Source organism: Diceros bicornis, chromosome 25 (genome assembly GCF_020826845.1).
Source record: "Diceros bicornis minor isolate mBicDic1 chromosome 25, mDicBic1.mat.cur, whole genome shotgun sequence".
Lineage (NCBI taxonomy): Eukaryota > Metazoa > Chordata > Mammalia > Perissodactyla > Rhinocerotidae > Diceros > Diceros bicornis.
Genome location: NC_080764.1, coordinates 28,086,329 through 28,111,415, shown reverse-complemented (window position 1 = coordinate 28,111,415; position 25,087 = coordinate 28,086,329).

Genomic DNA, 25,087 nt, shown 5'->3' with positions numbered 1-25,087 from the left:
AGTGCTTAGAACGGTGTCAGGCATAGAACAAATATTATAGAAAGATTTGATGATGAATGAATGGTGCCTGTCTTATACTTAGGTTTTCAGTATTTGCTGAAAGAATGAATCAACAAGTGCTGGGACGCAATGTTCCTACATTCCACATCCTTGATGCTTAGCTGTTCCCAGGGGCAGAGGAAGATGCTGAAGCAGAACATCCCAGGCTCCAGGGAGGGGGTCCTGCTACAGTTCTCAGCACAGAAAGAGCTCTTCCAGAACAGGTAACCTAGATGGATGTCCCCTCCCTCCACCACCACCCTCCATTACAGGCTGCGCAGGAACTGCCTCCTGGCATTTATGTAGAGCAGTGCTAGAACATACCCAATTAACTAAATTCCTGCTCCGTCTCAACTGACTCATTCTGCAGGAACGCCACATTCACATGCAGTGAGCACAGAGACGCGGGAAGGGGAGACAAGAAGAGGAAGCAGCACTGATGGAGCTCCTATTATGAGCCAGGCACCTGGAAGGTGGTTTCAAGCGTGTTGTATCATGTAGTCCTCTGACAACCTTAGGAGCCAGGCTTTGAGCCTTATTTTGTAGGTCAGAAAACTGATACTCAGGAAATTAACTAACGCAGCCAAAGTCATTCACTCAAATACACAGCAGTGCCGAAATGTGAACTCAGGCCCATCTGAGTTGTTTTTTATAAACCCCCGAGGTACCACTGAGGGCCTCCGGATGGCTATGTCAGCTTTGCACCAAAATGTTTCCAGCCCACCTGCTGGATTTTTGGTGTCAGCTCCTCTCTCCCCTCATTATGGCAGAGAATGACTGAGTGACATTCATAAAATAAATGATCTTTACAGCTCCTGCCTGCCACCAGCCATAAAAGTCATGTGAAATAGCACAGCAAAGCGAGGTTGCAGTTACTGCCCCGTGGGATTTCGGGATCTCATCAAAAGCCAAGATAATCCAGTCTGAGACAGTCTGTGGGCAGGGCAGGGCATGGGTTTTTGAATAGGGTGTTTGTCTCATTGGCTGAAGGAAAAGAGCTCTATTCATAACCTCCTCCCGATAGCCTTTTGCATGAGAAAGTGTAGGAAAAGCCAGATTCTCAGCGAGAAGAGGCCTGTTCTCTTTCTCTGAGCAGGGGGATTCCACATCCCATCCCTGGCAACACTGATTTTAGATAAATGGTTTAAATTTAAATTTCTCCCACAATTATGAAGGCAGTATTAAGAAGTTGTCTTAGTATCTGAGTGTTCTGGGGAGTATTCTGACTTTATTAGCCAAATAAAATCTGAGCTCCTTCTTGACTTCACTAAGGAATCCTCATTGCTCTCTTTCCCCACCCCAAAGCCATCCTTCTGTCCCCATGGGGCAGACTTCAAAACTATTTTCAAAGTGAAATGTCATTAGCCTACTCTGCCCTCTGAGGAATAATCTCCTGCCCTTTAGACATGACCATGACTGCATCCTGCCTTCTAAACAGCTAATCTTGTTAAATCATCCACGGGATTGAGAAATGGCCTATCATCTGAAATGTTAATCCCAGCAAAGATTATGTGAGGTTGCTGTTTGTCAACCTGTTTGGTTTGGCTCTTTGGGCTTCCAAGTGAAAATCTGAGGAATTCCCTTCCCAGCCCCATTGTCTGTGAATTAGACAGATCTCCAACCATGGTGGTCTCCCTTGTAAGGCGGGGCTTGCTTGGGCAGTAATGGCCCCAATATTCAAGATTCACGGTGAGGGCTTCAGGCACAAACCAATGTGTATGTGTCTTAACTGCTGGAGTCTCCAGGAGTCGCTGGCACCTATAAGAACCTCTTCCCTCCCATGTCCAGGCTGCTGTGTCCCACATCAAGCCACCATGGTGTCCTATTGTTTCTTCAGGCTCTGTATCTCACTTGACACCTCAAACTTTCCTGCTCTTGGCTAGTTTATTTATTCATTCTCTTAAAAAACAGTTTTTTATAATACCGTCTATGTGCCAAGCATGGGTGAGGGGTATCATAGTGAACAAAAGAAGCACCGATCATGTCCTCACGGATTTTACTATCTAGTGAAAAGTTATGAGCTACGAGAAGCAATAAGAAGGAAAAGATCAGTGAACTATGAGAGCACACTGAAAGGAGGCCTAACGTCACCAAGGGGTCAAAAGGTTCCTGTGAGGATGCTCTGGTTCCCCACTGTCTGCCTCATGCCTGGTCCTGGAGTTCCCTCATCTATTAGTCTTCGTTTTGGTGGCTCTGTTGGACCATTTATTTGGCTTTTGGGTCCTTCTCTCCAAGATGCCACTTCTCAGTAGTGCCTTTTGGTTCCCTGAACTACAGCCAAAGGTGACAGAGTGAAGGCTATCAAAGGTTATCTCTTTCATAAATGCTAGTCAATGACTGTGGAAACAGGGAGAAAGAAAGAGGTTGGCATGATACACAATGGCTTGTAACCTGGGAACATTACTGTAAGTTCGATGTGCCGATTCTGCAGCCCTGGCAGTGAGGTGCCATTTCTTGTGCCCTGGTCCTTGACCACACTCAGGCAGCATATACTGTCCTGGGCCCTGCATCCCAGGACCTCAATATTCAAAGAGGTGGTATCATGTAGTATTATTTCATTTGCCTCTAGTTTGCCTACAGGACTTAGTTTAAGGATGTTGTTTCATTTGTTCACTAATTCAAAAAATGTTTAAGCCAATGTCAGGTGCTGTGCAAGGCAATGAGGGGGCCGTGGTGACAAGACACGAACAGTACCTTGCTCAGTGCAGCTTGTGTCCATTGTTGCCAAGTTAAATGAACACGTCAGGATGCTGATGGAGGAACTGCCACATTGAAGGGGCAACGATCATGTTGAGGCCAATTCACATGGCCCAGACTTTACAAAAACCACAGTCAGTGCTGCCAGCTTAGGGTATTGGCAGGAACTTCCAGATCTTTCCACTTGATCTTCAGTCACTTGTTCTTTAATTTTTACTTTCACTGAAGTAATGCAATCCTATAAAGAGCCAAATAGTCTAGCAAGGCTGATTGCAAAGAATATCAGTCCATGACCATCCACTCCCCTCATTTAAAAACTCTGCTGTGTATATATACCACATCTTCTTTATCCATTCGTCCCTTGATGGGCACTTAGGTTGCTTGCAAGTCTTGGTTATTGTGAATAACGCTGCAATGAACACAGGGGTGCATGTACCTTTACAAACTGGTGTTTTCAAGTTCTTTGGATAAATACCCAACAGTGGAATAGCTGGATCATATGGTAGTTCTATCCTTGATTTTTTGAGGAATCTCCATACTGTTTTCCATAGTGGCTGCACCAGTTTGCACTCCCACCAGCAGTGTATGAGAGTTCTCTTCTCTCCACATCCTCTCCAACACATGCTGTTTTCTGTCTTGTTAATTATAGCCATTCTGACGGGCGTGAGGTGATATCTCCTTGTAGTTTTGATTTGCATTTCCCTGATAGTTAGTGATTTTGAACATTTTTTCATGTGTCTGTTGGCCATCTGTATATCTTCTTTGGAGAAATGTCTGTTCAGATCTTTTGCCCATTTTTTAATTGGGTTGTTAGTTTTTTTTGTTGTTGAGATGCATGAGTTCTTTATATATTTTGGAGATTAAGCCCTTATCAGATGTATGGTTTGCAAATATCTTCTCCCAATTGTTAGGTTGTCTTTTCGTTTTGTTGATGGTTTCCTTCATTAGGTAGTAGATAATAACAACAATAAGCAAACACATAGAGACAGAGATTGGATTGGTGGTTACCAGAGGGGAAGGAGGGAGGGAGGAGGGTGAAAGGGATAATTCGGTACATGTGTGTGGTGATGGGTTATAATTAGTATTTTGGTGGTGAACATGATGTAATCTATACAGAAATAGAAGTATAATGATGTACACCTGAAATTTTTACAATGTTATAAACCAATGTTACTGCAATAAACAAAAAATTAAAAAAAATAAAAATAAAAATAAAATAAATAAATAAAAACTCCGCTGTGGAAACCACTTTTAATTTATTTAGCTATTTCATTTGGGATTCACCACATCTCTTAAAACTGCCACTCCTTGATTATTTCTATAACAATTATATTGAGATGTAATTCATGTACCATAAAATTTATGCTTTTAAATAATTGTGCAATTCAGTGATTTTTTTAGTATATTCACAGAGTTGTGCAGCCATCGTCACTATCTAATTTTAGAACATTTCATCACTCCCAAAAGAAACCCCATACATGTTAGCAGTCACTCCTCGTTCCCTCTCCCCTCAGTCCCGAAAACCACTAATCTTACTATCTCTATGGATTTGACTATTATGGACATTTCATATAATGGAATAGTGCAGTATGTGGCCTTTTGTGTCTGGCTTCTTTCACTTTTTTCTGAGTTCATCCATGTTGTAACGTCTATCAGTACTTCCATTCCTTTTTAATAATTTTATTTATTTTTTTCCCCCAAAGCCCCAGTAGATAGTTGTATGTCATAGCTGCACATCCTTCTAGTTGCTGTATGTGGGACGCGGCCTCAGCATGGCCGGAGAAGTGGTGCGTCAATGCGCGCCCGGGCTTCCGAACCCGGGCCGCCAGCAGCAGAGCACGTGCATTTAACCGCTAAGCCACGGGGCCGGCCCTCCATTCCTTTTTATAGTTGAGTGATGTTCCATTGTATGGACGTACCATATTTTGTTTATCCGTTCAATACTTGATGGACAGTTGGATTGGCTCTACTTTTTGGCTGTTGTGAAGAAAGCTGCTGCAAATATTTGTGTACAATTTTTGTGTGGACGTATGTTTTCAGTGGGTACATACCTAGGAGTAGAATTGCTGAGTCACTGATTTTTCAAGCTGTGGACCTTATCTACTGCCTTCTCGCTATAGAGTCACTACAGAGTCATTTCGCCTTCCTTTACTACCCTCCTCCCCCCACATACACACTTCCTATCCTTCATTCTCCCAATGTTTATACCATAATTTTGGTTGGATCAGTACTAATATGGTAATATAAATGTTGAACCATGATTACTTTTCCTTCAAGAGCTTTTGATTTTACCTACAGCTATTTGTCTTATTTGTCTATTTCCAATGTATTTATCACTAATTCATCCTTAAACTCTTGCTCGGGAGTTTAACATCCTCTCAAAATGTTCATACACATTAGGCATTCTTCCAATTTCATCATCTGAGATTCCTCTCAGAGTCTTCTGACTTGCTCCAGTGTAGACTAGCTGTCCTCTAGGCCTGCTGCCTGGCCGTTATCCTGCGATTTCCCTTCAACCAGATGGAGGAGATTTCTTTCACCTCTATCTTGTGTGGGGCCCCCTTTGTCCTGGATCCCATGTCTTTTTCTTTCTTGTTTCATCTCCCTGTTTTGGTGAAGCAGCTCCTCCAGTTGCATCCTGAGAACAGTGCAGAGTGGGATGTTTTTGGAGAGCTTGCATGTCTGAAAAAGGCTTTATGTATATTATTTAATTTTTACTAATTTTATTTTTATTAATTTTAATTTTTGCTAGTTTCACTAGGCATAAAATTCTATAAAATTCATCTTTCTGCAGAATTTTTTCTAGTTTCCAAGGTTACTGCTGAGAAGATTGATGTCATTCTGACTTTTTGTCAGAATCTAACCAGTTTTTCACTCTCTACAAGCTTTTAGGATTTTCTCTTTGACTCTGATATTCTTAAATTAAAAATAGTGATATATTTTGACTGATATATTTTATTTGTTTTGCTATACACTTGATGGGCCCTTTTTGTCTGACAACAGTCTTCAGTTCTCAGAATTTTTCTTGAATTAGTTCTATAGTGATTTCATTTCCTCCATTTTCTTATTTTTTTTTCCCTCTTTCTATGACTCATATTGTTTGGATATTGGACTTCTTGGCTTGATCCTTAAATGTTCATATCTTTTTTTCCTACTTTATGTCATTTTATTACCCGTTGGAAGGTGTTATCAAATTTTCCTTTTAATCTTTTAACTGGATTTTTAATTTATGCCATATTTTTTTTATTTCTAAGACTTTTTTTGTTTTATGAATGTTCCTATTAAAGTAGCGTCCTATTGCTTCATGTTTGCAATATATTCTCCTAGCTCTCTGATAGTTTTCATCTTCTTATCTGATTTCTATTTTCTCCAAATTACTTTAATCTCTTTGTTTTTAATCTCTGTCTTTCATGTTTGAGGCTTTCTTCAAATGTCTGGTGATCCTTGGCTATTCATTTATATTTAAAATTGGGGCACTAAAAAGCTTAATGGCAGCTCTGTATTGGGGGTGAAGCTTGAAGTCCACCAGATCACTTGTAGGGTGATCAGCCTGGGCTGTTTAATTGGATAATCCTAATGTCAGTGTCTTAAGGTCTTTTGTTTTGGCTTCTCAGATGTTTTTCAGAGAAGAATCTTCTAATATCCTGTACAGTATTCTTGGAACCCAGTGGTGGAAAAGGACCAGGAGCTATTGGGGAATGTCTTAATATTTAGTACTTAATCTTCCTGTTTTCAAAATGGCTACTGTCCTCAGCTGTGCCATGTGTCCCCCATCTCAGACACCTCCTGTTTTCACTCTTTCCAGAGTATAAACTCCCATTTTCTGCTGAGATGGAAGGATTGAGTTAGTCATCTGGTCGCATAAAAGAAGGAAGAGGACTTTGGGGGTAGGGTCTAGCTGCCCTCCTAGAAGTCTGTCCTCCCCTTCATTCCCAAATCATACACCCCTGATGCTTCTAATTCTTGAGACTTCGGGTTCTACGTTGGAAAGCAGGCTACTACTTAGCTTGCTCACTTAGAACATAGGTTTCCTGGGTCTGATAGGTCCATTGTCTTTCCTCCTTTTGCTTTCCAACTTGCAACATTTTGTAACTATCATTTCCTCTCCAATTCTCTTTTCCCTCTTGGGTTTATGTCTTTAAAAAAGTCACCTTGTATCAGTTAGTGGGGATCCAGAGAAAGTAGAGGAAAATGTGTTTTTTTAGTCTTCTCTCTAAAGTGGATTTGACTCTTCCTTCACGTATATTTTACTGAGAAAATGTTCCAGTATGTAATGTTCTCTCTTCATGATTACTTTTTAAAAGTAAGGAAGCTACAGCAATAATTCTGGAGGCATATCAGAGCCTTTCTTGCTGACAAAGTACTTTGAACCAATTGTTGCAGATGTATGGTTCAAATGAAATTGCAGTGATCTTAATTCACAAAGACAAAACTATTTTAAATTTGGGGGAATGGGTAAATTGTGAAGGTAAATGAGGGAATATGAAGGGAATGAGGTAAATTGTGAATACTCATGGTGGAACAACACTAGGGGATATAGCTCTGGACCGGGTTGAGCTGGAAATGTTGCACAGTGCAGTCAGAGGAAGCATACCTGGAGAGAGAATCCATATTGGTTTTGAGGGGAGCTCAGAAGACAGCATTGATTGTCCTATTCAAGGGGCAAGATGGAGACACAATGTTGGAAAATTGGAAGGGGCAATAGCTCAGAATCAAGGTTGAGAACAGAAAAGAGGGCTGGATAATTCCCATTTTATGAGATGCCATATGAGTGGTTTATGCTTATGGGATTTAAAATATTAATAATATCCATTGTTAAAATTGTGAAGAAATAGGCATTCTCTTATACTGCTGGAGAGTGTATATTTGTATAACTTTTATAGGAGAGTATTATGTATTAAAATTTTAAATGTAGATTTACTTTGACTCAGCAATTCCAGTCTTAATGATTCTATAGAGAAGATCAAAAAATTAATGTACAATGATGTTTATTACATCATTACTTATAATAGGGAAAACTGGAAACAACCAAAATGCGTGTTAATAGAGGATTGTTTAAATTTATGATGCTACAGCCCCAAATATAACTAGTCTCTTGTGGTCCATTCTTCATAAGGAGTTGCATTCAAAAGAAAATAACTTAGTATCTTTCCAAGAACTTTGAAAGAGGTCTAATTCATAACCCATAACTCTATTTAACAGTTTATCCTTGTTATACAGCCTTATAGTTGAAGATTTGGAGCACCATATGTCAGGCAAAAGAAATAAGGTCAATTAATATGTGTTGACACAGAACAATATCTAAAATATGTTGTTCAATTAGAAAATGTTATAAAACAGAATATATAGCATGATCTCATTTATGTTTAAAAATATATAAAGGCTTTAAGTAATAGCAGAGTAGTTTGTATCAAACTAAACCTCTCCCTGATAATAATTATAAACTCTGCTTATATATCTGCTTCAAGGCACTAGAGAAGGACCAAAAGCAGCCACAAACTGGAAGAGATATAATCCACATTTAACTGGCTTTTCCCCTGCAGACATTCACCAATCTGCAGAACACAGACTTATTGGACTAAGGAGTTAGAAGTTAGAGTACAAGGCTGTCAGAGCAACTGGAAATTGAAGGGGGCAGGGAAGTCCCAAAAGGTTAGAAGTAACAGGGGGGAGCCCCCAGATCTATGTACAAAATCTTCTCAAAACCTTGGCCATTCTTCAACTGCAAATGCACGGGGCAAGACTCCAAGAAGGATAGCAGAAAACAACAGCTGGACGCCTGAAAGAGCAGAGGAGAGATTTCAGTAGCTGCCTGGTGCTGTGGAGATAGAGTTTGAAGTTAAAATCTACCAAATTAAAGGGCCTTGATAAACATCTCTTGCATTCCTATGATATGCCAGAAGCATCATGCCTTAGATATAAAGACCACATCCCAGGACTATGAGCTATATCCTAGGACTAAGGGCAAAAAATAAAATATAAGTAGCCTAACAAAACCTAGAAACAAGCCTGCAAAGGATTATAGTTATCCACAAGAAATTTAGCTGCCTTCTGGAACAAAACCCAATACTCATCAGAGGAACATTACAGAATTTAGTTTCCACAGTGTATCACTTACAATGTCCAGTAGAGAAAAAAATTACCAGACACACAAAGAAACAGAAAAGTGTGGCCCATAATAAAGAGACCAAAAAAAAAACCCCAGAAAATAAAAGGAGACCCACAGACAAAGCAGATGTTGGAATTAACATATAAGGACTTTTAAATTACTATTATAAATATGTTAAAGAATTTACAGGAAAAAGTGGATATAATGGGTTAAGACATGGAGATTTCAGGAAAGATATGAAAACGCTAAAAAAGAACCATATAGAAATCATAGAACCGAAAAATACAATGTCTGAAATGCAAAATACAATACCTGAAAAAATATTGGATGGAATTAACATCAGTTTGGAAATGGCAGAAGAAAAGATCAAGGAACTTGAAGAAAAGTCAACAAAAATCACTAAACTGTAGAGAAAAAAAATTGAAAAAAAAAAATGAACAGAGCCTCCATTACCTATAGGAAAATAAGCAATCTAACGTAGTATTATCAGAAGGAGAAGAGAATTAAGGGAGGAAAGAATATTTAAGGAAGTTTTGGCTGAAATTTTTCCAAATTTGATTAATAGTATCAATCCATAAATCTAAGAAGCCCACTAAACCCCAAGCAGAAAAAACAGAAAGAAATCCACGTCAAGGCACGACATTATGGAATGGTTGAAAACCGAGGATAAAGAAAAAAATCTTAGAAACAGCCAGATAAAAGACACATCATATACAAGAAAATGAAGATAAGAATGACTGAAGATTGTTCATCAGAAATAACATATGGGGTGGAAGGGTGCAGGACTTCCAGACCCTCTCCCCAGCAAAACAACAATTTAACTTGTGAAAAATATCTTTTTTAGTTAAATCGTTTCAAGTCTGTGGAAATTGTCCTAAAGGCATACAGCATACAGCAAATGGAGAAATATTCATTCAAGAAAATCTACTAAATCTCAGCAAGAACGGTGCGAGTCTGTGGCACATGAACCCCCACCATTCCATTACTCTAGCTTTGCTTATAGAAGTATGTGTGACTAAGACAGGAGGACTCCCTCTCTCCCTGAGCTCCCAGTCTGGGACTACAGTCTCGCCCTTGGAGGGGCAGACTGCTGGCTGCTTTTTATCCTCCCCAGCCCCATGTCGCAGGAGCTCTATTGCAGAGGGGCATGGTGGAGAGGACCACGTCTTGCTTCCCCCACCCAGACCCCCCCTGGCAGAGTGGAAGCTCTGTGCTAGGGACACCCAATCTCAATAGAAGTGTTGTTTTTGCTGCTGTATGCATTTGTCAAAACTCATTAAATTGCAACAGTTTGGGGCTGTTTATTTCACTGTATCAAGTTTTACCTCAATTTTTAAAATTAGAAAGGAAAAAAGTCATTCGCATTGCCTTGAATTTGTAGATTAACCTGAGGAAATTTGAATTCTTTGCAGTACTGAATCTTTCTAATCAGGAAACTGGTATTCTGTGCAGGTACTGCTAGTGGCCTCCTGGTATCCACCCTCCTCTTCTTCCATTGAAAATGAGCTCTAATTTTCAGCTCAGCATACGTTGCCACACAGAATAAAAGACTAAATTTCCAGCCTTTCTTGCCCTAAGTATGAACACGTGACAAAGTTCTGACTAATGAGATTTAAGCAGAAGTGTTGAATGGGATCCAGGGATTCTCTTTGAAAGATGCTACCTCAGTTGTGAATGCCCGTTTGGCCTTCCTACTATCTGGAATGTGGGTATGATGGGTGGAATTCCAGCAGCCTTTTTGGACTATCAGTCTAATCCTATTTCTTTATAGGAAGCTATTTCCACCTGCCCCCACCACCAAGATGATTAGATTTTCTCTTTAATTTTTGAATTCAGAAATGTCAGTGGAATATATCTGTGTACCTCTCCTTTCGATATTCTTGCTTGGCTCATAGCAGGCCCAGAATTCTTAGTTTTTAAAATTTAACCAAAAGACTTAAGTACTTATTTAGCCTGGGAGAGTATTTTTCTATTAATGGCTTCCTGTTGTCCTATCCACGATGTCTTATAATTCCTATTAAACAGATTTTTTTTCCTTCAGAATCTTCTATATTTCTTTTTTCTTGTAATTTCTTTCGCTGACTGTTTGCTCTATGTTCAGGGAAAAATACCTTGATTTGGTCTTCCAAGTCACTGGTTCTTTTTTCAGTGGTTTCTATCCTGTAATAGAGTTTTATAATTTGTTATAAATATAAGAATGCCATCCCTGGCATTGAGTTTTATAATTTGTTAATCGTATTTTCATTTTTAAAATGTCTTTCTTTCTCTCTGCTGCTTTTTCTGCAGCGGCTTACTCTGGTTTTATTGATGAATATCCATTGTATCTCAGGTACTAAGTAATTTTCAAAGTTCTCTTTGGCTTCTTGCATTTGCTCTTTCTTCTGAAGTCAGTTCTCTGCTGGTTCAGCTTTTAGGCTATGAGTTTGGTTCAAAGGTCTGGTGATTCTGGATTATTCATTTTCATATGTAAATTGATCAGTATTGGTAACTGGTATCATTTCTTGAGCAATTTAGCAACATCTCTGGCCAGTCCTGCCCTCTGAGTGTGATGACTGACTGTGACAGATGTGTTGTGCTCGAAGGTTATGGTCAGGGGATAGGCCAGCAGGTTAGAGGTAAGCCTCAAATAAGCACTTAGGGAAAGCTACCCCCTTGGAGCCCCTCAGGGGATTTCACGCCTGGTCCACGTTGCCTTTCCTTAATCAACGATTCAATAATATAGAGCCCTGCCCTACTGTTCTCTCTGGCTCTGATCCTTATTCTAGAAGTCCTCCATGGCTTGTCCTTTACTCAGAGGGCTTGGGGGCAAACACCGTATCTAGCTCCTCAGTGTGCAACTTGAGGGGCACCAGCCTGGCAGTGCTTCAACTCCCCAGTCCAGCATCTCACAATACACTTCTATCCCCCCGCTGACCTTGAAAAATCCATATATTCATATTTAACAATGACTGTTGAACACCATCTCTGTGCCAGGAGCTATACAAGACAGAGAGGATACAGTAATGAATAAGACAGATGATGACTTGTCCTGATGAAGCTTACAGGCTAGAGAATTATTTTATCCAGCAGCCCCCTCCTTCAGTTGTGTTCTTAGCTCTCTGGTATTTCTACAGTCTGCTACCATCCAGAAGTTCTTTAGTTTCTACTCAACTGGCATTTTCTAGGTAATGCCTAGGACTTAGTCTTATTTTATGTTTCTCATTTCCTTGGGATTTGTGAGGGAGAAGTAGCCATGTTAGCTCAGTCCACCGTCTTGAACTAACCACCTTTTTTGTCTTCAAGTGGAAGAGGGATGGCTAGTGGAGTTCAGATGTACTCTATGACCCAGAAGCAAAATAGGTAGTTTTCACACCCCTAAGGAAGGCTTTGAATGCAATTATTGTTACGCTGGCTCCGGCTCTGGCATTGGAATCTCTCTGGAGATTGGGGGAAGTAATTACGGAGTTCTAGTCAGATTCCAACAGGGAGCGTGGCTAGGGGTGAGACTATGCAGTTCCCCATCATGCTTTTTCATTCTGCTTCTTCTAACATCCTCCATGATCACCTTAGCAACTGTGACTTTAAAATATGATCGAGAAAGCGCCACTTCTGGAGCATAAGAGCAGAAGAGCATTTGATCCCCTCACTATCCGCCATACATTCCCAACACCTCCACTCAAACTGTGCTTCTAAAGGAGCTTTTGCTGACAATCTGTACAAATTTGGCTTCATTTCCTGATGTCTGGAAACCAATCAGACAGGTGGAGTCTTCAGATGTCCTTTGGAACCAAAAGATCTGTTTATGCCTTTCAATTGCTTGTGTAGCTTTGACAGAAAACCCTATTTTTAGAATCAGTATTGACTCTAGTGGACCTTTGTTGATCAGCCCCATCTCCCCAGCTGGTTTAAGTAGATTTGTTTTTGTTAGAACAAAACTGAGTGATTGGCTTCCTTCTCAGAAATTGTCCTCAATTTCTTGTCCTCAGTGAGGACAAGCACCTCACTAGGCGACTTGTTTGTCTACCCTGAGGCAAACACCAAATTGAATATTTAGCAATTTCTTTTTTGAAGCTGGAAGGAGCGGGAGAGGGTCTATGGAAGCCAACTCCCAGTTCCAAGAAAGTAGAGACACTGTTTATTTACTTTTCTTTAGACGATTATCATTTTTAACCAATAGCTGCGTGGTCAACCTCCAATACCTCTCTGACCACATTGAGGTGACAAAGTCAACCAAACTTTTGTTGGCCCGTCTGCCCCAAAGCAACAGAGGTCTTGTCTTCTGGTGATGATTTAATGAGGCCCCAAGTCATCCTTGCAAGGAGGAAGTGAAAAAGGATTCAGACAGCACTTTTTTGGCAGCAACAATATTTCTGTGGTTGGTCTCTCTTAACACGAAAAAGATCGTGGCTGACAGATACGTCAGAGCTTTTTAGAGACATGTCCTGTTTTACGTGTGTTCTGTAGTTCTCAAAAAGAAAAAAAGGAAATCAGCCTTTTGTGGCTTCCAAGAAAAAGCATTTCTCTTCTTTTTGTTTGTCGCACATCTAAATCCCAGAATCATCTCGGAAGAGGAGGGGGATGAAGATTTTCAAAAGAATTGGCTCCCTCACTACCAAAGTAAAATTCGACCCCAGAATACACAGACACTGGCATGTGCAGAAGAGAAGAAAGGACTGTTTGTCTTACTGGATCACAATTTGGACATTTGATTTAAGTAGAGAAGCCTTGCATTAGAGCCAATATGTATTACATAAAGTTGCCCCAGAGACTAATCCTCAGAAACTGGGTAAATAGAGCTGTGTGCTCTGATAAAAATGGCTCCCTGGGAGATTATCCTAGGAAGACATGAGAATACTGTACCCTGTACAAAAGTGGATGATTTGAAAATATATGCATATATAATATTTGTATATACATATACATGCATACATACGCACACTCACCTAAATTTGTATATAGAGCTTTGACTGTTTTCAGAACTTTCTTAGATACATCTTGAATATAATGTCATTTATACCTCTTCCTTCTGGTAACTCTCCATTTTTCTTCTTAGTCATCTTTAAAATAAATTTGACCTTTTTCTGAGCTAAAGATTTTGAACTCTTCAGTACCTACATATAAATCAACTGATCAACTTCTGAAGACTGCTTTATCTTCAAGAGAAGGAGAGGGAATGCACAGAAAGGTGGGAGCAGATTTCCTGGGGCCTTTGGCTCAACATTAGCTCAATTCTGAGAATCCAGACTTAGGAGACAAACAGAATGTCAGACTTGGCTCTGTGGTTTCTCCTCCATTCTCTTGCTTCTTAGAGGTCCACTCAGTCTTTGGAATTAACATCTGCCCATCTCAGGGGACTGTGTAATTGTGTAAAAACAGACCCAAAGTGGCAACAGTAAGAGAGTTGAAATTAATACATGTTTGGGGCCAAAATACTCAGCTGACTTAAGTATAATTTGACACACACTGGATATCATTTAATTAGGCATAAGTACAAAGATGGGAAAAAATTATGTTGTCCATTATTAAGAAGGGATTCACTCCGTGATACCCACTGGAACTAAAATTATGAGGGCAAATTTGAAAATAGAATAGAAACCCCTATTTAAGTTCAAGATTTCAAGTTAAGATTCAAGTTAAGATTTCTTAGACTTGTCTTATTTCCACATACAGACTTATTCAATGATCTTAAATGTCTATGAAGTCTAGTATAGATTGCTACATTTGGCTTCTGCTGAAAGAAATTTCAAACCCTACACTTTTGACATTTAAAATATGAATATTATTCAGCCTTAATGAAGATGGAAATACTGCCATTTGCAACAGCATGGATGAAACTGGAGGACATTATGCTAAGTGAGATAAGCCAGTCACAGAAGGACAAATGCTGAATGATTCCACTTATATAAGATATTTAAAGTAGTGAAACTCATAGAAGCAGAGAATACAATGGTGGTTGCCAGGGGCTGGGAGGAGGGGGAAATGAGGAGTTATTGTTCAATGGGTACAAAGTTTCAGTTATGCTAGATGAATAAGTTCTAGAGATCTGTTATACAACATGGTGCCTGTAGTTAACAATACTGTATCGTACACTTCAAAATTTGTTAAAAGGGTAGAGCTCCTGTTAAGTGTTCCTACCATAAAAAGCAAGCAAACAAAACAAGAATACAACAAGAAAACAAAGGGACACAAGGAAACTTAGAGAGGTGTTGTGTTGGATATTTATTACCTTGATTGTGGTGATGGTATCACAGGTGTGTGCACATGTCCAAACTCATCAAAATGTACACAATAAATATGTGCAGTTCTTTGTATATCAATTACATCCCAATAAAGCTGTTAAAAATTTATACTTGAACAAAAGGAAGAAAGTAAATAAAATATGAGGTATGACTATGAACTAAATATAATACTAGATTTCCTTCCATTCTTTATTCAACAAGAATTTATTGAGAGCCTCCTATGTGCGAGGCACTGTGCTAGGTGCTGAGATTTAAAGACAAGTAAGGAACAGTCCCTCCCTGGCCTCGGGGAACATGGGAAGTCAGACAAGGACTCACACAAGGATGATGAAGTATAATGGGTGCTAGTGGGCACGGGGGCAGGGGCAGACAGAGACAAGGAACAGTTAGTTCTAGGAAGCGGTCACAGAGGCCTCCCTCTAGGGCTTCTCAAGCCATGGCAGCTGGCTTTCCCCAGAGTGAATGATCCAAGGGAGAGAGCAAGCAAGACAGAAGCCGCAGAGTCTTTTATGACTAGTTCAGGAGTTACACAGCATCCCTTATGCCATATTCTCTGGTCACAGGGATCAACCCTGCTGCAATGTGGGAGAGGACTTCAAAAGGGTGTGAATACCAGGAGTGGGGCTCATTGAGGACTGTCTTGGAGACTGACTACCACAGTTCTCTAGAAAGAGATAGGCAGAGGACATGAGTCAAAGAAGACAGTACTGCCTTTTATTAACTGAGCCACTGTCCAATAACCCTCATTACAGCTTTTGATTAAAAATGAGTAGAAGAACATGGCTTAGGCCTTGAGGTCTAAACAGGACCTCTTACTCCTTCCTGAATCTAAATCTTGGGATCTTAGTACCCTCTGGAAGGATGCTTGGAGGAAAGATGACAAAATGACAGAGAAAATCAGATGACTAATCATTTGACTTATCTCCCTAGGCACCTACATAGAGGAAGTGCAGAGTAAGAGAGAAGGCTGAGTCCACTTGCCTACCCAACTGCATATAGTAGAAAAGAAGGAGAACCATTCCTAGGGACGGCCACGCTGCCTGCTATTTACAAGGTTCTATGTCTGGTCCCAGCGTCTGGCCAATCAGATTAGCAACTCCTCTCCCCTTGGGATGGGGGCAGAGAAGATAGGAAAAGAGGCAAGATGGCAGGGAGAAGGAGTTGAAAATTCCTTTTTCCTGCACAGAAGTATTGTCATCCCTGTTTTTCAGGAAATGGAGATGTGGAAAGGATAACTGAAGTTTAGTGAGGCCTATTTCCAAGAAGCCATGAATGAAAAATCCCAACTTTTAAATTCAGCCATCAGTGGTCACATCAGGTCAAAGATAGCATAATTGCTGCTGAACTTGTGATAAATGCCAATTTTTTTTTTTTTTGGCATTTTTTGCTATGTCAGATGTATTTGGAGTATACATTAAAATAACTAAAGATGCACATTCCAGAAATAGAAACATGTGAGGGAACTTGGAATCATTTATTGCTACCTGTTCTTTGGGGAGGTAAGGAGACCAACATCCTAAGAGTTAAGGGTTGGGGATGGGGCCTAGGTCCTTTTTATCCCAGTCTGATGCTTTTTCCTCTGTGGCGCTAGGAAGGGGCTCCTGAGTATACGCTCCCTCTGAAATTGGTTGGAATCTTCCCTTCCCCTTACTGTATGAGATTCAGGAGAATGTGGTAGAAAGAGCACTGGTCTTAGAACTGGAAGCCCCTGTTAACTTGTGTGATCTAGACACACTCCCCTCAGTTTCTTCTTCTGAAAAATGGGTATAATAATATTTGCCAATGTCTCAGGATGGTTGTAAGGATGAAAGGGGATAGTAGCCATGAAAGACCTCTGTGGGGTCCAGGTGCTGGGCAAAGGTAAGGGAATCAGTGTTTGGAATCTAAATTTATAAGATGTCCAACTGCCAAACTAAGATGGCCATGCACCTACCTTCTTATTCTGCTGCCTCTAGAGTTTTTGACTCTCCACCCTTGGGCATTGCACACCCTCCTCTTCACATGATTTTGTTTCCACTGATGGTGGTCCAGCTGAATTCTGGACTTAGAGTTCAAGTATTAAGAGGGGTCAGTGACTCAGTTTTCTATGTGGGATGAGGTTTTTCCCTTCCCCATGACCACAAGAATGAGCAGAGTATGTGAGTACTACTTTGGAGGGAAGTAAGCAAACAATCCTATCATTTAAAAAGAGTCTTAAAAGCTTTAGCCTCTCGAGTGAGTGTGGACATTGAGACTGGCTGGCAACTGCTCCTGCTAACAGTGGAGATTTATTCTCAGAGAAAATCATTTCAATCCGCAGAGATTCCGTAGGGACCATTGTATGGACATGGGTATAACTGATAGCAGAACTGTTTGAAAAGGACATTAACATCTACACAGTGCCTCCCACGCTCAAGGCAGAGGATAAGAGGTGAACTTGGTGCCATTCTTACTTTGCAGAAGAGAAAGCTGAAGTTCAGAGAGGTTAGGTAGTTTGTCCAAGGTCACAAGCTTATAAACAGTAGAGTTAAGACTTGAATCCAGGTCTTTGCACTTTCTGTAGACTCACACCAAGAAGGGGCCAGTGCATTTTGAATCTATTATTTACCTCTGTTTGAAAATGTGGGGCTGGCCCCGTGGCTTAGCGGTTAAGTGCGCACACTCCGCTGCTGGCGGCCCAGGTTCGGATCCCGGGTGCGCACCGACGCACCGCTTCTCCGGCCATGCTGAGGCCGCGTCCCACATACAGCAACTAGAAGGATGTGCAACTATGACATACAACTATCTACTGGGGCTTTGGGGGAAAAAATAAATAAAAGAAAAGAAAAGAAAAGAAAATGTGTAGGGAAATCTAATGATTAAAATAGCTTAACCAATTGCCCAGAGTTTGGAAACTTTGAGCAAAAGGGAGGTCCAAACATTGATTAAAAATGAAAAATAAAAGCCTCACCCTTCTCCTACCTTTTGGTACCTCAGATGCACTTTTAATGACAGCTCTTTTTCAGACCTTGTCATCAGAGGGAAATTCCCATGCCAGGGCCTTTAATGGATGGAATGTATGGCGGTCACAACAAAATACAGAGGACCTAAAACAAGGATTTGAAGCCATGTCAGTCTGGCAAGAAAAAAATGAAGTGAAACTCAGAAAGTTCTCAAATACATAGAAAGAGATTTTGTTTCATGACTTCTACAAACAAATTAGAAAATATGCGGACTTCTAGGAAACAGAGAAGTTAGCAAATTGCCAAGGCATTAATAGTCAGTTCTTGGTATTATTAGAGCATAGTCTGACTTGCACATCTGACTGGAATATTTTCCTGAGCAAGCATACTCTTTCCTGGTAGTGATTCTGAATGTTTCTTCTAAAAGACGACTCATATTTTTGGTAGGCTGCTCACTTCAATCAGAAAAATAACATTTATTGAGCATAGGCTGTATGCCGGGCTATGACCGAGGTACAGGGATACAAACGTTAACAGAATATGTGCTAACTTTCATGGAGTTTGCAGCCTCATGGGAAAAGCAGTTAAGTCAACAAGGAATTATAACAGGTGCATGAGGGTAGGAGTTAAAAAGAAGGTAGGACAAGGTGCCCATGGAAATGCGATACAGGAGTATCTAACTCAGTCTTGGAAGGTCAGCGAAAGCTTCCTGGATAAAGTGCCATCTAAGCTGAGGCCCAAAGGACGAGTAGGAGTTGATGAGGGTGTATTAGTCAGGGTTCTCCAGAGAAACAGAACCCATAGGAGATATATAGAGAGAGATATAAGAGGAGATTTATTATACGAATTGGCTCGTGCAGTTACGGAGGCTAAGAAGTCCCGCAATCTGCTGTGTGCAAGCTGGAGACCCAGGACATCTGGTGGTGTAATTCAGTCTGAGTCCTAGGGCCTGAGAACCGGGGGAGCCAGTGGTGTAAGTCCCAGTCCAAAGATGGATGTGCCAGCTCAAACAGCACATTCACCCTTCCTTCACCTTTTTGTTCCATTTAAGTCCTCAATGGATGAGAAGATGCCCACTTGCATTGGTGAGGGCGATCTTCTTTACTCTGTCTACTGATTCAAATGATAATCTAATCCAGACACACCCTCACAAGACCCAGAAATAATGTTGTACCAGCTATCTGGGCATTCCTTAACCCAGTCAAGTTGATACATAAAACTAACCATCACAGGGCTATATTCTTAGCAGATGGAGGACCATGTGGAAAAGGGCGGAGGTGAGAGAATAGACTATGTTTTGGGAACTGAAAGAGATGCAGTTTGGCTGGAATATTGAGAGTACAGATGGCTGGAGAGGTGAACAGGGCCTAGCCTTGCATGCCATGTGAAAGACTTAGGACTTTATTCCTAAGAAAAATGGAAAACTATTGAAGAGATTTAGGCATGAGGATAAGATGATCATACTGGTGTTTTAGAATGATCATCATCCTGTGTGTATGTGTTTCAGAAAAATCTGTTGAGTGACTTGGAGCATGAGATATGGGATGGGGGACAAGATCGGGAGCAGGATGATCAACAGGTAGCGACTGTAGTCATTCAGGCCAGAGATGGGGGTCCTAGTCCAGGGTCACACCATGAGAGCTGGAGAGAAGTAGACAGATTCAAGAGCTCCTTAAGGCATAGACTGAATCAACAGAACCATGACATTGATTAAATGTGTGGAATGAGGTAGGGAAGCAGTCAAGGATGGCTCCCGGGTTTCTAGGATGTATGGGTGGGATGACAGCTCCTGAGCTACAGAACACTGCCGAAGGAGCAGGTTTCAGAGAGATGCTGAGGAGTTCCATTTTGAAAATTGCTGGAGGAGTGTGTGGGACAGCCAAGTGGAGCTGTTTGATACACAATAAGAACCGTGGGTTGGAATCTCAGGAGAGAGATCTGAACAGGTTATGGATTTGGCAAGCGGATGGCTGTTGAAGCCAAGGCTGAAATCATGTCAGCAAGGCCAGCTCCAGCGGTCCTGTCTTCAAAGACGGACTGGAAGTGCCCACTTTTTCTTGGTTTGCACTTGACAGACCATATGCATGTAATCCATTCTCATGTCACTTTATGCTTTTTAAAATAGTCTCCCTAGGACTACTGGATGGGGTATGTAGAGAGATGCAGTGCACTTTTTATATATGTCCAAGGCCACGGAGCACCAAGCAGTGACAGAGCTCTGCTCTGGTTCCTGTCTGTGCTCTGTCTACTACACTGTACTGCCTTTGAGGCCACCCTTCCTGACACTCCCTGAAGAAGACACTCAATTCACTGAAATTCAAGATGACCCATAAAAGACGTCACCTAAGAGAAGCCAAGGGACAGTTTGTCTACCAGGCACAGTGGCTTTTAGCTTCTGCCTCCTCACCCCATCACCCTGTCCTCACTGCAGGACCTCCCACCCTGTGTTGGTCTCAGCACAGTTTCAGACTGCCCCCTCTACCCCCAGCAGGTCTTGGAGGAAGGTCCATGGCTCTGTGGCTCCTAAGTGGACACTTGGCCATTCACCGTTTGTAAGAGGTGGTCCAGCCAGCCCCCAAAGGCTCAAAGACAGAACCAGACATGATATAATAATGTAGAGAGATATCTGGTAAGTTGGGAATGGGAGGAGGAGGAAGTTCTGCTGATCCAGGAAATCGTACTACGTAGAGAGGAGATAAAAGGAGATCATTTGGGCTTGGGGCTTTGTTTTGTTTTTGTTTCTGAGCAGTGGAATTCATTTTCCAAATGAATTCTTGAATGGGACTCCAATATATAAAATGGTGGAAAAAAAGGAACTGTTCTGATAGAAGCTGGAGTCCTGGGGGCCGAGACAGCCTCTTGGGGGGTGGGGGGGTATGTCCCACCCCATACATACTCACCCAGGGCCGTTGCCAGGGAGCTTTGGGGCTTCTTGGAGCACTTTTGAAAACCAGGAATTTAATCCATGCCCCCAGGGTGGTGGAAGATACAGAAGTATGAACCCCCTTGGGCTTGAATCTAGCCAAGATGCTTATTAGCTGTATGATTTTGGACAAGTTATTTAGGTTTTCTGATCCTCAGATTCATCATCTGTAAAATGGGGGTAATGCGTACAGAATTGCTGTGAGGGTTAAAAGAGAAAAAATATTTAAAGTATTGAGTACTTTGCTCAGCATTTAGTATATTCTCACTAAACGGAATTATTATTATTATTGTTGTTATCAGTTGCCAAACCATTGGATTTTTTAAGGCAAGCTGGAAATTTGGATTTTTTGTGAGAATCTCCCAATTTTTAACTGTTGGCAAGTAATTAACTTAAAAAAACAACAACTTTGGGTGAGCTAAGTTAAGATGCCCTCCAGCAGTCAGTTTGGGACTACAGGAGTAAATAGTAAATGCAGTTATGCACGGTATGTACTATGTGTGATTAAGCGTGTATGTAGATCCGGGGGACGTCGGAGGCTGAATGTTTCTCCAGGGGGAGGGGCAGGAAGTTGAGCAGCTGGGAAGGAGGAGGAGGCCCAGAGCAGTGCTTGGGTTCCTGGGCAGGGGCCTGTGGGTGGGTTGGTAGAGACTGGCTCCTGCTGCCCTGCTGTGGGGTAGATGCGTGTTTCTGGAGGGCACGTTTTCTTCCCTGACCTGCCGAGATGGTACAAGGCTTCACAAAGGGAAGGCTGATCCCAGCACTGCCCATTCATACTCACCTCGGGGGCTTCTGCGTGGATCCTGTCTTTATCTGAAATATTGGTATTTTGTTCACCATGGATTTTTTTTTTTGCATTAATTTTGATTTTTCAAAATATTTCATTAAAATATTACTTCTCTCAGTTACTGAGTTTGGGGATGTCCCCTTAAATTTTGTGCCCAAGACAAGCGCCGCTCTTGCCTCTCCAGAGTCCCTGCTCTAAATCCCGGCCCTGAGTCGTGCATAGGTGGATGGTCCGTGTGGCAGGCTGTCTGTCGGAGGCCAGTGCTCATCCTCACAGTCACCCCGCAGAGCAGGTGGGTGCTGGGGAATGCAGACCGATTTTGATTGAAGCCAAAGCAAACAGTCTCTAAGAACAAATCTACCGGAGGAGAGGCGAGGGGGAGCAACACATTCCAAAGGCCAACAGGAACTATTCCAGAAGATTTATTCTTTTGGATTCTTGGCACTTCTTTCTCCTGTTCTCTAGGAAGGAAATGCACGGTCTGACTTCCAGGGATCAACGGTGACTCGTGGACCCCCAAGCTTACAAACAACTTTCCAGCTTTGTTCCATTATGAAAGGCACAGAGATTCGATTAAGAGGAGCCCATCGGTTTGAGGAGAAAACTATTTTCCCTGAAGCATCTCTCAAGCAAGGCTTCCATGAAATTCCAGCACTGCGACTGGAACTGCGTGTGGGGCCCTGCCCTCAGGCTTCCGGGACAGGGCAAGATCTCAGGTAGCCAGGTCTGTCTGGAAGCCATAGGCCTGCAAGCACGTGTCAGTGAGCGCAGCTGGACCTCTGCTCGCCCAGGGCAGGCAGAGCCTCCACGGGCACGGTCCCCGCTGTCGGGCAGGAGGCTGCTGGGCAGATACCTGCAGCCTCCCCACTCTGCTCAGACCCTTCCTGGGGATGTGCTGCATCCACTCCCAGAAATCCCACCTGCCCTTGAACTGAAGAGCAAGGCCCGGAAGGCTGGCGAAATGCGTGGGCGTTCTAGATGAGCTCAAATGTTTCAGACGTAGAAAAAAGAGACAATAGTTGGAACTTCTCCATGCTCTCCACCCAACTTAGGAAATAAAACATTGCTGATACAGTTGAAGCCCCCTTAAACACCATTAATGTCCACCCTCAGGAGATAGGATATATAAAAGGTAGCATGTTCTAGAATACTCTACAGCAGGTAAAACGAATGAATCAGCTATATGTGTCATTACAGATAAATTTCAAATACATCGTTGAGCTTGATTCTTTCCATGGATGTTTCCAGGGAAGCTGAAAGTGACTTACTCTCTGAGAGCCCTCAGCTTAGGACGGGGCCCGAATGTCCTCGGTTTTTCCTCTTGCTTTTCTTCCTCCGTCCTTCCTCCACTCTTGGTTTACATCCTTCCCTGCTCTCCTGCTTCTCTCCTTCTTTGTCTTCCTTTTCTCTTCATGGGAGAAGCCTGGGGTGGGGTGTGGTATGCAGGGAGGGTGTGTGTGTGTGTGTGTGTGTGTGTGTGGTGTTGTTGGTGGTGGAAGGGCTTAACACCCAGCTTGTCCCAGACCATCCTGGATGCTGTGCACACGTTACTTCGTGGCCAATCCATTATTATCCCCATTTTAACACTGAGAAAACTGAGGCTCAGAGAGGTTGGAAAATGCGCCAAGGCTCTGTTATAAAAAGCTGAGCTGAGACTTGAGTTCATGTCAGAATCCATACTGGGCTCCTCTCCTTTCCCGCCACACTGCCTGCCCACCCCTCCATCCTTTCCCTCTCTCCTGCCTTTTCTCCCCTTCCCTGTCCAAGAATGGCCAAGATCACCTACTACCACAGTGACCAGTATTATTATTATACTTTCTGTTACATATTTCAAGGATGCCATAGGTTATGGTTTATCAGTTGCTCTCGAGAACAAGATCTTATTTGGTCCTAAGAAGCCCTGTGAGGTAGGTGAGGCCAATATTAAGCCCAGTCTGTAAACGAGAACCAGAGCTCAGAGAGGCTGGAGACATGCTGAAGGCCACGTAGCCATAGGCTGCTCTTCTGTCCTGACTCTGAGTCCTGGCTCCTTTGGTTACTCTGCTCCACCAAGACCTTCCAAAGCCATGAGCCCACTTGAAGTCAGGTGCTGGTCGTTGGGGACATGTAATGCTTATGAAACCAGATTGTGTCCTTAAATTTTGATATCTTGTTCATCATGGATTTTTTGACATTAATTTTGATTTTTAAAAATATGATTTGTATTACTTATTTGATGGCTGAGTTTATTTGGTGCCCTTCAGTTTTGCACTGGAGGTGATGCCTCACTCTCCTCACCCTGGACCCAGCCCTGCCTGTCTTTACCTAGTCCCAGGGTTACACGGTGTTTGCTTCTAACGAGGTAAGGATGTACGAGTTAGTTTTGCCACCATGTTATCGGGTCACCTTTTCCGACCCTTCTCCATTAGTTTGGTCCAGAGAGTCTCACCCCCCTGGGCGCCCTTCTGGGAAAACTGATCAGAATGATGCTGTAGGAGCGGGGGGAGTACCTGGGTCCTGCAGGGACAGTGATGCCTCCGAAGGAGGAGACTGACTTTCTTCCCCGGGGCCCTTGCTGTGAGCGGAGGCTCAGTGCTTTGAGCTGGTTAGCATAATGAAGTCTTTTTCTGGGAAAGGGCCGTTCGGAATAAACTTCTATGGATACCTCCTCACACACCCCCATCCCCCCACCCCCGGCTGTTACCCTTTAAGGACATAAGAAGGAACAGCTTGATCAGGGTTTTTCCTAGAAAAGCCCTTAGATGGGCCTGTGATGGAAAACGAAGCTGTTTTTGTTTTCGTTGATTAATCACAGTGTCCTGTTTCCCAAAGAAAATGTGGCCTTGGGTCTTCCACTGAGCGCGGCCACAAAGGAAGGGCTGTCTGCCTGGAGCTTGACAAGGACCCTGAGACTGCGGGGGGACACATGTCGCCCTGGCCTCAAGGACTCGGCTCTTCATTTTTTACCTTCAAGGGAGCTCGGGTTACCCATTTCCTTTGCGTTTTTCTGCCAGTGTGAACAGGAGAAATATTAGCCTTTAAGGATTTCTTTACAGTTCCTTGAAAGCTGGCGGGGTGAAGTCAGCCAGAGAATTATATAACAGCAAAGCTCATTTAAAGCAACAGTGTCTTTCTATAGGGCTGCGGCGTTTCATTTGTCAATTTTTTTTACTCACGATAAAGAAAAAGATACTAATTTTGTGAAGAAAATAGAGGGAACACCCACCCCTTACTTTCTGTTCTTTCGCTGAAGGGACGCAACTCGTAGGGTACTGATTAAAACAAAATACAGGGACTGGCCTGGTGCCGTAGTAGTTATGTTCACGCATTCCGCTTCGGCGGCCCAGGGTTCACAGGTTCGAATCCTGGGCATGGCCCTACACTTTCTTCATCGAGCCATACTGTGGTGGCACC